This window comes from Engraulis encrasicolus, chromosome 4 (genome assembly GCF_034702125.1).
Source record: "Engraulis encrasicolus isolate BLACKSEA-1 chromosome 4, IST_EnEncr_1.0, whole genome shotgun sequence".
NCBI classification, from domain to species: domain Eukaryota; kingdom Metazoa; phylum Chordata; class Actinopteri; order Clupeiformes; family Engraulidae; genus Engraulis; species Engraulis encrasicolus.
This window is the reverse complement of record NC_085860.1, coordinates 36,977,709-36,989,018: the sequence shown is the minus strand read 5'-3', so window position 1 is coordinate 36,989,018 and position 11,310 is coordinate 36,977,709. Positions and strand designations below refer to the sequence as shown.

The following is an 11,310-nucleotide window of genomic DNA, read 5'->3' as shown; positions in this document are numbered from 1 at the left end:
GGGGCAGACTTGGCTCTATGCGCCCAAGACTTATTCCTCCAGCGTCTCCATTCTTCAAGGCCATGTGTCTTCTATTTGAGACCTGAAGTAGAAGGTGTACACTTCAAATTCGCACAGGATAAATATTACCTGTGGACCACTGATAATTCATAATATTTGCGGAGAATGTTTGAGTTCTGTTTGGGAAATGTTCATTGTTATGCTCTTGGTCAGATCAAGTCTCGAAGAGATTTGAAGGTTGATGATAATCAGGCTAGTAGTGCAGTAGTAGTGCAGCTCTCCAGCTCTACTCCCAACCAAGGTCCTTGAGGTCCTCTGGCAAGGACCAACTTGTCATCCCCCACTCCAGGCTATGGACATTTGATGACAGAGCCTCTCCTCTGTGTTGCTGCCTGCCCCCACCCTCTGGAAGAGTTTTCCTCTCCACATTCGCCAAGTCCCCACTCTGGCTATGTTCAAAAAGCACCTCAAGTCTCATCTCTTCACTGAGGCCTATGGCCCTTAACCCATTGATACCTAAAGCACGTGCAAAAAAGGCTGCTGAAAGTAAGCCCTTTTTAAGAAAAGTTGCCCTCAGCCTATAAAAAACGAAATATCTCTTCCTCCGAAGCACATAAAAACATGCAATAATTTGCATTTAAATGCTAAGACCCTCATCTTGCGTTAGAGTGTGTTCATTCAGCTCTAACATACCAAGATGTAAAAAAAATGCCTTAAATCTCATGACCCTGAATGTCGCGCCAAGCAACTCCAGGGCCAATGTTGTGCAATGCAACAGCCAGCATCTATGTGTTAACCCTACCCTCCTCTTTCCCCAATTCCTTAGCCCCATCTCCTTTTTGTAAAGCGACCTTGGGCTCCATGAAAGTTGCTATATTAAAAAAAACCTGAATTATTGTTATTAATGTCTTGGTATCTTAGCTCAGTAGGCAGCTCATCTCGACACAACACTGGCCAAAGCTGTCAAAGGAGCAAAGGGAGAAAAGGGATGCCGACAGAAAGCCGCCTCAAAAGGCTGATTCATATCGCAGGCAGGGCATCCAAGGGCTTTTTCTATAGCAATCCACCAGGATCACTTCCTCTGTCTGTGGCCCAGTGTGTAGGTTTCACTCTATAAGTTTCACTCTACCTTTCCTAATGATGATAACTTGTAAATGTACAGCGTCCGCTTCAGTTCACACAAACAGGAGATATGGGGAAGGGTTTTTGATACATAAACTGCCTACTGCTAACTCATTTCGACAAACCTACTAATTTCAACAGCAACACCAGGCCCTGGACAAAGTTATTTCAAGGCATCAATACATACCAGGATTCTAAGCAATTGCTCTCCATCCTCCCTGGACCGGGGACAACTAATCCCTTTGTCCCCACCTGTCGGCTTCCCTGCCGCCTGGATTGTGACTTCCCTTGCACCTCTAGGTTAAACACAACATTTGGAGTGACACAGACGACACAGACATCAGAGACACTGGCGGAATACACAGCCGTCAGTTATTACCGCTTGAAAGTGAGAGGGGGCCTAGCACCTTAGAGGAAGTTACGCCTTTGTTGTTTCGTGTTTTGATCATCCTTTGACATTTATGATGACACAATACGCCGGATGTGCTGTTTACACTGCTCGAAGCGCAAGGTTCTTCGAGGTCATCATCCATCTTCATCCATGTATGCATGGCAAATGATTGCTTTCGCAAACAGCGTGCCATGCAATTTACAGTGTACAGGTATGTGCTCGTGTGTGTGTGTGTGTGTGTGTGTGTGTGTGTGTGTGTGTGTGTGTGTGTGTGTGTGTCTGTGCGTGTGTAAGGTTGTAGGTTTACCACTTGCGCTTCTCATGTAAATGCACCGCCATTTAACATGTCACTCAGCGAAAATCGCCCAATCAGGTCGCTGATGGAAGGTCATGGAGACTGGGGACTAGCCAGACCAAGCCCATTACGTTTCCGTGCCCTTACGGAAGGAAAATATACTGCAATATACTACAATTTATACTGCAATACATTAGAAAATATATCACAATATATCACAAACACGCTCATATATTTGAAAATATATAGCAATATATTATTGAACAACATATTACTATATATTGATCCATATATTTTAAAATATATGGCTGGCAAAACAAAACTGTATTCCACTATTCAGTCTGTATTTCTTGATGTTTTTAGTTCAGCAAGCACATTTTGCACGACATTGGACATTTACTCGACATTATAAAGTCATTTTAGGTGGATCATATATGGCCATATATAATAATATATTGATCAATATACAGGAGTCTCTGATTGAATCATCTCAGCTCTCATATCACGTATGACGCGCCTACGTCACGTCGTCACAACCTGAAGCTAAAGTGGCGAGAGAGCCGTCTCGGCTCGAGCGCGGTCCGGATTTTAGCTCCACACTGTCGCCAGCCAGACTCCCCACCACAGTGACACAAACCAACCAGCCGCCTCGAGGTAAGTTATAAAGAGAAGTTTGTTAATTTGTTAACATAAATACACAAGCATATAGTCTGAAACGTCTACAGTGGTTGATGTGCAAAGTTTAGCCAAGTGGTTATCGAAGTTGGATGTTTGTTCATTTTTTCCCCCAAGGACTAGAAATACGTTATTTTTTGAATTTCCCGCGCTACCAAGCTATTGTAAGCTTACTACTAGCGATATTTGCGTTGTCGAAATGGTGTGTAGTTCTCATTGACAGTAGGTCTGGTTCTACACATCTTGAAAACGTAAACGTAATACTTGGGTCGATATTATATGGTTGTAGTGGTCAATTTCAGGTGAGCCCACTTTATTTGGCTTGTCAGAGAACGTTAGCAACATCTATCTGGCTAATACTGCTGAGCCCCAACGTCAGCCTAGAAAGCTAGGCCTCAGTTAATTAGCCGCCTAGCTTACTCGGCTAACGCAAGGGAATCAAAGCAGAAGTGAAGTGCGACAAGATCTAAATGCACATCGCTAACTTGCTTAAAAAATGGGCACTACAGTATAGTAAAACGAGGCAATGTCCTGCATTATTTTTGGTAAAGCATAGCTGTTGCTGCTTCGGTTTTCCCATTGTGGTAACATCAATAGGTTTTTTTGAGTAACTTGCTCACGAACTAACTGCACTGTCCCGTTCTTGTAGAGCTATTGTTAGAGGTTAACGAAGCCTTGTCGTCAAATTGGTGAATTTCAAAACGGTAGCCTACACGTCGTTGTCTTCGGCTACTCTGTGATAGTTCGGAGTTTGCTTTGCTCACAGCAATTGCATTCATTGAGTCATGTTGGTGTTCATGTTTACTCTTAAACGAATGCGCGAGTCATTCTTGTTCATCGGAATCATTCTCGCCAGTTACATGCATGAGTTTAAGTCTTCCTTCGCTTCATCATCTTCATAAAAGAGTGCCTTCGTGCCAAGAACAGACGTGCAACTGTTAACGATGCTGGCTGCTGCGATTTCAATGTCTTATCTTCCCTGTTGTCGGGACGAGACACAGAGTGCCACTACGACGCTCTGCCACTGCGAGCTAGAATGCTGTAGTTCCACCAGTCGAAGCTCTGCCACTGCGAGCTAGAATGCTGTAGTTCCACCAGTCTACCGAACTCCCCCCCCCCCCCCCCCCAGATTTAGCTCACAATTCTGACAATGATATAGAAGTGATGAGCTTGGTGGGTATCCTTGTGCCTATTTAAGGTTAAGTGTGTGAGTGAATGTTAATTTTCTGTTGCTCTTTTAACTTTTTTTGCAGAGGTTGCTGAAGAGGTATGCAGCGATGGTCTGGAGGAAAAAATAGTCACATGGACTGGTGTGCATTCCAGTACTTGAAATGGTAAGCAATACTGTGCCTTTACTATGCTCACTCACTGGTGATCATGCACTAAATGGGGAATACATCTATCTGAACGTTGGGAGGAGGTTCAGACTCCCTTGGTGCAAAATATAATCGTTTCAAAAAAAATCCTTTATACCTCATTCAATCAAGCTACTGAATAAACCGGGAATAAGAGAGATTGAGTGGGACAACATGGACCTCTGCAGCTAGTGTTGGTACTGCTGGTGGGGATGGAAGCTAGGGTAAAAGTTGGGAGGGGGATATGTAGACATGAATGTATCCCTGTTTTTATTATTTTTATGTTAATTATGGAATGGATGTAACCTAGTTATTTATTGCAGGGTGAAGGTGTGGTTGGTTGTAGACGGTGTGTGTGTGTGGGGGGGGGGGGGGGGGTGGGGGGGGGGGGGGGGGGGGGTGGGGGGGGGTCGGGACTGGATGGGTCAGGGGCAGTGGGTTAGGACATCCAGATTTAGAGTTTACTTGAGCTACATTATTAACTGCACATTGAATGTGTGAAACTTGCTGATGTAACATGTTACATTCAAGGGTTCATTGGGCTAAATGTGGTTAAAAATCATTGACCTGGGTTTACAAAGCTGGGCAATGTTGGGCACTTGTTTCAGACTATTGAAAGGAAGGAGTATGAGAATGTAACACAATGCTTAACATGAAAAATAAAACCCTTCATGAACCAACGGTGTATTTGGCCCCAAACTAGTGGCATACCCTTCAAGTTTCAATGGGTTAGAGAGTTAACATTCTTTTTACTTTACTTTTGCAGATGCTGTTGCTCAGGCACATCCAGGTGCGAGGATGGGGGAGATCCGGATGTCGCTAAATAAAAGAATCTGTGAACTGCTTCACCAAGAGAAAAAGAAGTCCATGGACAGGCCTATGAGCCCTCTTGTTGACTTTGAGTGACTGAGGCTGCGGGCGGTCTGCCCCTGAATTCACCTTCACTTTCTTTTCTTTTAAAAAAAAATATATCTGAAGGTGTGTGTGTGTGTGTGTGAGCGCGCGCGGGTGTGTGTGTGTGGGCGCGGTCACGCGTGTGTGTTTGTGTGTGTGCATGTGTGCCAGTGCTTTATGTGAGGTGTTTCGCTTACCGGCCACAGCCACAGTTTTTGTTTTGTTTTCTTTTTGTTTTATTTGGGGTTTTTTTTTTTTTTTTTTTTTTTTTTGGTTTTTTTTTTTTTTTTTAGAATATTTCTGCTTTTTCATTAAGTACAAGTTACTGGCCAAAGTGGGAGACTGAAATTGTTACTGGCCACAGGCAAGTTTCCCCAGCATTTGGCCTGTTGGCCGGTGTCGTTGTCAAGTCGTTTCCCTGCCTGTCTGCCCCTCTGTCTCTGCATGTGTGAGCGGTGGTGTTAAAGGGTCGGTTGGTTTCATGTTTTTAATAAACCAATGTCAACAGTTGAATGAATTGAATTGATGTTTGGTCATTGTTGTAATTACATTACTTCATAAATGCCTTGTATAAAGTACGTTATAGTATATTGTGTAGTGTAATGCAATACATAAGTCAATATATGATTTAATTAATAAGCCATATACTATGGGATATAATCCAATATATGCAACAGTATACTTTACAGTATAATGCAATACATAAATCAATATATGATTCATCAATAAGCCATATATTATGGGATATAATTCAATATATGCAGTAATATACTGTACAGTATAATGCAATACATTAATCAGTATATGATTCATCAATAAGCCATATATTATGGGGTATAATTCCATATATGCAGTAATATACTGTACAGTATAATGCAATACATAAATCAATATATGATTCATCAATAAGCCATATACTATGGGGTATAATTCAATATATGCAACAATATATTGTACAGTATAATACAATACATAAATCAATATATGATTTATCAATAAGTCATATACTATATGGGATATAATTCCATATATCCAACAATATATTTCACAGTATAATGCAATACATAAGTCAATATACGAAAACGGCAATAATGTCTATATTCTCGTATACCGCAAAATATATCACTTTATATTGTGCAATATACTGCTGTACAATATAAAATGATATATTGGCAAACAATATATTGTAGTATATTATAATATATTTTCATTTCATATATTCAAAAATATATTTTCCTTCCGTAAGGGTGGCGGCCACCTGCAGAGAAGGAAGTAGAGACGCCAGGGCGTCCGTATTTTATTCATAACCAATTGAATCTCACCTGGAGGTGGTGCAGGTGTACATCCGTCGTGATTGATGGTCTGCTGCAGCAAAAGAGCTGGGCAGCAACACACAGGGTTTTTTTTCGGGGGGCTAAGATGAAGTGTTCGTGCTGGGGCAATTCATTACACCCCCATGAATATTTACACCGACTATTTAATGTTTCTAAAAATGACGCTTTATCAGACTCTCCCTCCTCGGTTGCACCGTTTGATGACACCGGGCTCTGCAAGCCGCCCATTACCCAGCACAGCCCACACACACACATGCACTAACACACACACACACACACACACACACACACACACACACAGACACACACACACACACACATGCACACGCACACACTGACTCACTCTCTCTTTCTCTCTCTCTCACACACACACACACACACACACACACACACACACACACACACACACACACACACACACACACAAAAACAGAAACACGCACACACACACATACACACACACACACACACACACACACACACACACACACACACACACACACACACACACACACACACACACACACACACTGTCTCTCTCTCTCTCTCTCTCTCTCACTCACTCACTCTCACACACACACACACACACACACACACACACACACACACACACACACACACACACACACACACACACACACACACACACACACACACACACACCACTTTCCGCCCTACATTCTCGCCGCCTCAGGCGAAGGCAGCCAGGGTTCATTAAAACAGGGAACATTTGAATCCCCTCGCCGCCAACGAAGGCCAAGACCCAAATCAGTCGACTGGCTATCCACAGCCTCACCAGTAGGCTACATTTTACAGGGCCTATATGACAAAGCCATGTGGCTCCATCAGGTTAAAGGGGGGAATGGGAAGGGATATAGGAGGAGACTATCCTCACTCTGACAGAAAATGCATAGGGAGAGAGAGAGAGAGAGAGAGAGAGAGAGAGAGAGAGAGAGAGAGAGATTGTCAGTGAAGGGATGACGGGGAAGGGAAGGATTTGACAGTTCTAGTTGAGAGGTTTGGATTGCGTGGCTGCATGGGGAAGACTGGCTGTTATCAAGTCCTGAACATTTTCCGTTACTATTCTATTTCGTCTCTTCCCACCAGAGGCTCTGTGTGGAAAGGGATTGGTGTCTGGCTAGAATGCGTTTTCATTTTTTTCTCTCTCTCTCTCTCTCAGCACTTTATCAGACCGGCAGACTGGCCTGTGTTAGGGCCAGATTACAGCGTCGCGGCGGGTTTGACTGACAGAGCTGGGCCTAAGCCAGGCCCCAGGGGATGTGGGGATTTGTGAAGGCTGCTCAGACTTGTGTTTCTTTTGCTATTCACTCCCCGTCTGGATTCGCCCGGTGATGTCTTGGGTGGAAAAAGCCTTCTCTCTGCATAATTTAATGAAATCACTCGCCTTTTCTTCTCTTTTCCTTCCTTTTGTCGTGCACAGGACCCAGCTCTCTTCCCTGTCTGATTCTCACCCCATTGCTGATGGGTCTACAGGAAATGGGGGTCAATAGACAGTTTGATTAGGGAGTAAATTGTGAAGAAAACCCTTGTTAGTATGGTAATTGGCAGTGTGTCTACAGGAGTTTGGCTGTGAGGCTATTCAACCGTGTAGAAATTCACCTGCTCTTCCACACCCCCATAGCATGTACTGTAATAGCAAAGCTGTGCACAGGTGCGCTAGTTGAACTCCTACTGTTATAGCCAAGGTTCTCTGCCATATTTGACAACCTTGTGGCTTTCATTACCCCGGCAATATGCGATGCAGAACTGTAGCTTTTCTGCAGTAGGCTACTGTAATAATTGTGTCCGAAATATTGCACTATGCAGTACAGGGCTGTATTTGTGTAGAATGCTGTTTTGACATGCAACATACTGCTTTTACTGCAGCAGTACTGCAGTGCACTGCAATACTACTGTACAAAAACCCTGTTCAATGCAGGCTATTTTGAGCAGAGAAGTCCTGTAGTAGACATTATCAATATACTGTATTTAATCACAAATGACAAGAGTCAGACACTATAGGATGCCAATTTGATGCCAATTAGTGATAGTTATTAAATATTGTCACTCAACACTGACTGTGCTATACTTGCAGAGTATTTCTAATTGAATCTTCCAGTCACCCACCAGTCGTATCAAGTCACTGCAAAGTCTAAAATTGAGGTAAAACAGTGCCCCCATGTGGGCAACTATGGTAATTCCAACATGCGCTGTAGTTCACCCCTCAGATTCAGAGCATAAAATATCAAGTATTGTATCTTTTTTCACAATGATGGCATATTAATGGAGTTCATTGTCCATTTGGTTGGGAGTCATAACTCTAAAACGGATAATTTAACAAAGACAGTTGGAATAATTATTCTACAGACGTTTGTCTCAAACTTGAGTGCACACAACAATGGGTTCACAAATCCATGTAGATTAGGTCTATTTAAGAATTCAGTGATATTGAAGGAACAAAAGGCCCGACAATGTCTGTGTGGAAACTATAGGAAGAAACTGAGGTTCATAAGGAGGGCAGCACAATGAGCCTTTCAATGTAGCCTCAATATTATCTTTATTTCTTCAATTTTATTACACATTACATAAGAGTGGTGAGCTTCATGGCAGGAAAAAAAGTCTTAATTCACCACATGAAGCACAGCTCAGACATATCCCACAGTGGTCATTCTCACCCCCTTAACTAAAACCACTCACTTCCCTCTGAAACAAAAAAAAACACGACAAAGGAAATTCGCAACTCTTATTAGTGACATTCATTTCCACACACAACAAAATGAAGCACAATTTACAAAATATGCATCTTTCAGTATTACAACTGTACAAACGTTTTGTTTAAATGAGCTGCAGGTGTGAGTAACTGATTGGAGAGATCTGGTATTGGCACACGAAGATGAAGAAAAAGGCAAAACAAAACAAGCGAGCACCTCAAATGTCAACACATGTCAAAAGGAAACGTTTTTGCTGTAAATCAAGCTCACCTCAAAATGGGAAAGTTAAGTTACAAAACCAAGTTCATAATATGAATGTTTTGGTAACCACTTTCTTTTGTTTCAACACTTACTTGTACAACACTTTATAAAACTCTCATCCAGTTTAAGTGTTACAGTTATGTTGGCTTTTATGACGGATGTGGTTCACAAAGTATCAAATAAGGCAATGGTAATGGGCGTCAGGAGAGTTAACATGGGGTTAGACAAATATAATACATTATTAAACCGTATATCTTGCAGAAGGCAGCCCAGGAAGATCCACAAAGAGAATTTGGTAAAAAATATATTGCTCTTAGACAGCTATCAGAGACCAATAAAAATGAAAGTTTGTTCTAGCTTTCAAAAATACAGTAGATAACCATTCTATGGCAGCAAATCTTTTTTGTTTGTTTTAAAGCATACGAATATTTTATTACCACCTGACACAGTACTGGAGTGATGTGCTCACATGTCCTTGTTGCTAAAATTAGAAAACAAAACGACCACAAATGACATCGCATGCACCTTCAGGCCATTTGAGGTGTTTCAGAGAACATAAACCAAAACATTTGGGGACGTAAGGGGGTTCTCGTCTACGTGACCCCTAAATGCTTCATCGTTCTGTCCAGTCTAAACAGAGACCCATCACGGCACATTTTGTACAAAGTCCAGATTAGATTTAATCAGTGACATTTCATCTGGGGGATTAGGAGCGCTTCTCCAATGAGAGAAAACCTCCTTCTTTCCAAGCACACACAGCTTGGTCCTCTAATCATCATCATCGTCATCATCATCATCATCATCACCCATGATTCTTCACTAGATCTTACTAGATCTCAATATCTCATTAACACTTGCTAGTATGAATTCAAGTGGACCCGAATGGGTCTTGATCCAGGAGAGTATATCATCCCACTCCAATCATCATCATCATCATCATCATCATCATCATCCTTCATGTCACTTCCATCACCAACAGAGCATGCATGCATTTAAAGTACAGTGAGGAGAATAAGTATTTGATCCCTTGCTGATTTTGTTGGTTTTCCCACTAATAAAGACATGATCAGTATTTAATGTTAATGATAATATGTATTCTAATATGGAGAGACAGAATATCAAAAAGAAAATCCAGAAATTAACTCTAAAGAATATATAATAATTGATTTATATTTAATTGAGGGAAATAAGTATTTGATCCCCTGCCAACCATTAAGAGTTCTGATCCCGCAGATCAAATGGCACTTCCAATCAACTTGTTATCTGAATTGAATACACCTGTTAATAGTAACCTGCACAAAAGACACATTGAATCTGCAGAATCAGTCCATAGAATCAGTCAATCAATCAAACTAAACTCGCCAACATGGGACAGACCAAAACGCTGTCAAAGGATGTCAGGGACAAGATTTTAGAATTCAACAAGGCTGAAATGGGCTCCTGGATATTAAGGAGCAAACTGTTGGTGCATTTCTTCCCAATTTTAGGACATACAAAATGATCATCAATCATCAATCTTAGGCCTGTCTCTGGTTCCATACAAGAGTTGACCTTGTGGGAATTTAATAATCAGAAAAAAGGAGATAAAGCACCTCAAAACTGTATGGGAGGAGCTAGGAAATGATCTCAATGCAACTGAGACCTCAATCACTAAGAAAACTATTGGAAACACTTGATACCACAGCGGATTAAAATCCTGCAGTGCATGCATGGTACCCCGGCTTCAGAAGGAACCTGTTCAGGCTCACCTGAGGTTTGCCAATGAACGTCAAACTGGATTAGGATATGATTGGGAGGTGCTGGAATCAGATGACACCAAAATCAAACTGTTTGGCATTAACAAAACTCGATGTGTTTGGAGGAAGAGAAATGCTGCCTATGATCCCAAGAACAACACCTTCTCCAACATCATAAATGAAAGTGGTAACAATATGTTTTGAGGTTGTTTGTCTGGCCAAGACACAGGACAACTTCACATCTTCAAGAAATGGATGGAGGGAGACATGTAAACGTACAATGCTGCATGCCAACCTCTTTCCCACCACCACTAGACTGAAGGTGGGTCATGGATTGGCCTCCCAAAATGATAATAATCCATAACATACAGCCCAAGCAACGAAGGAGTAGCTCAAGCAGAAGCACATTAAGGTCATGAAGTGGCCTAGACAGTTTCCAAACATTAACCCTATAATAATCCTGTGAAGGGAACAGAAGCTCCCATTTGGCAAGCTACAGTCATACAACTTAAGTGATTTAGAGATGATCTGCAAAG

General features: G+C 41.9%; 1 long non-coding RNA gene across 1 annotated transcript; it reads left to right on the top strand.

The window, feature by feature from the left end:
• The first annotated feature begins 1,988 nt into the window (after positions 1-1,988).
• LOC134446868 (uncharacterized) lies at positions 1,989-5,254 on the top strand. The gene is made up of 3 exons (XR_010034519.1): positions 1,989-2,462; positions 3,737-3,817; positions 4,605-5,254. It is a non-coding gene; the product is annotated as an uncharacterized LOC134446868 (long non-coding RNA).
• The last annotated feature ends 6,056 nt before the right edge of the window (positions 5,255-11,310 follow it).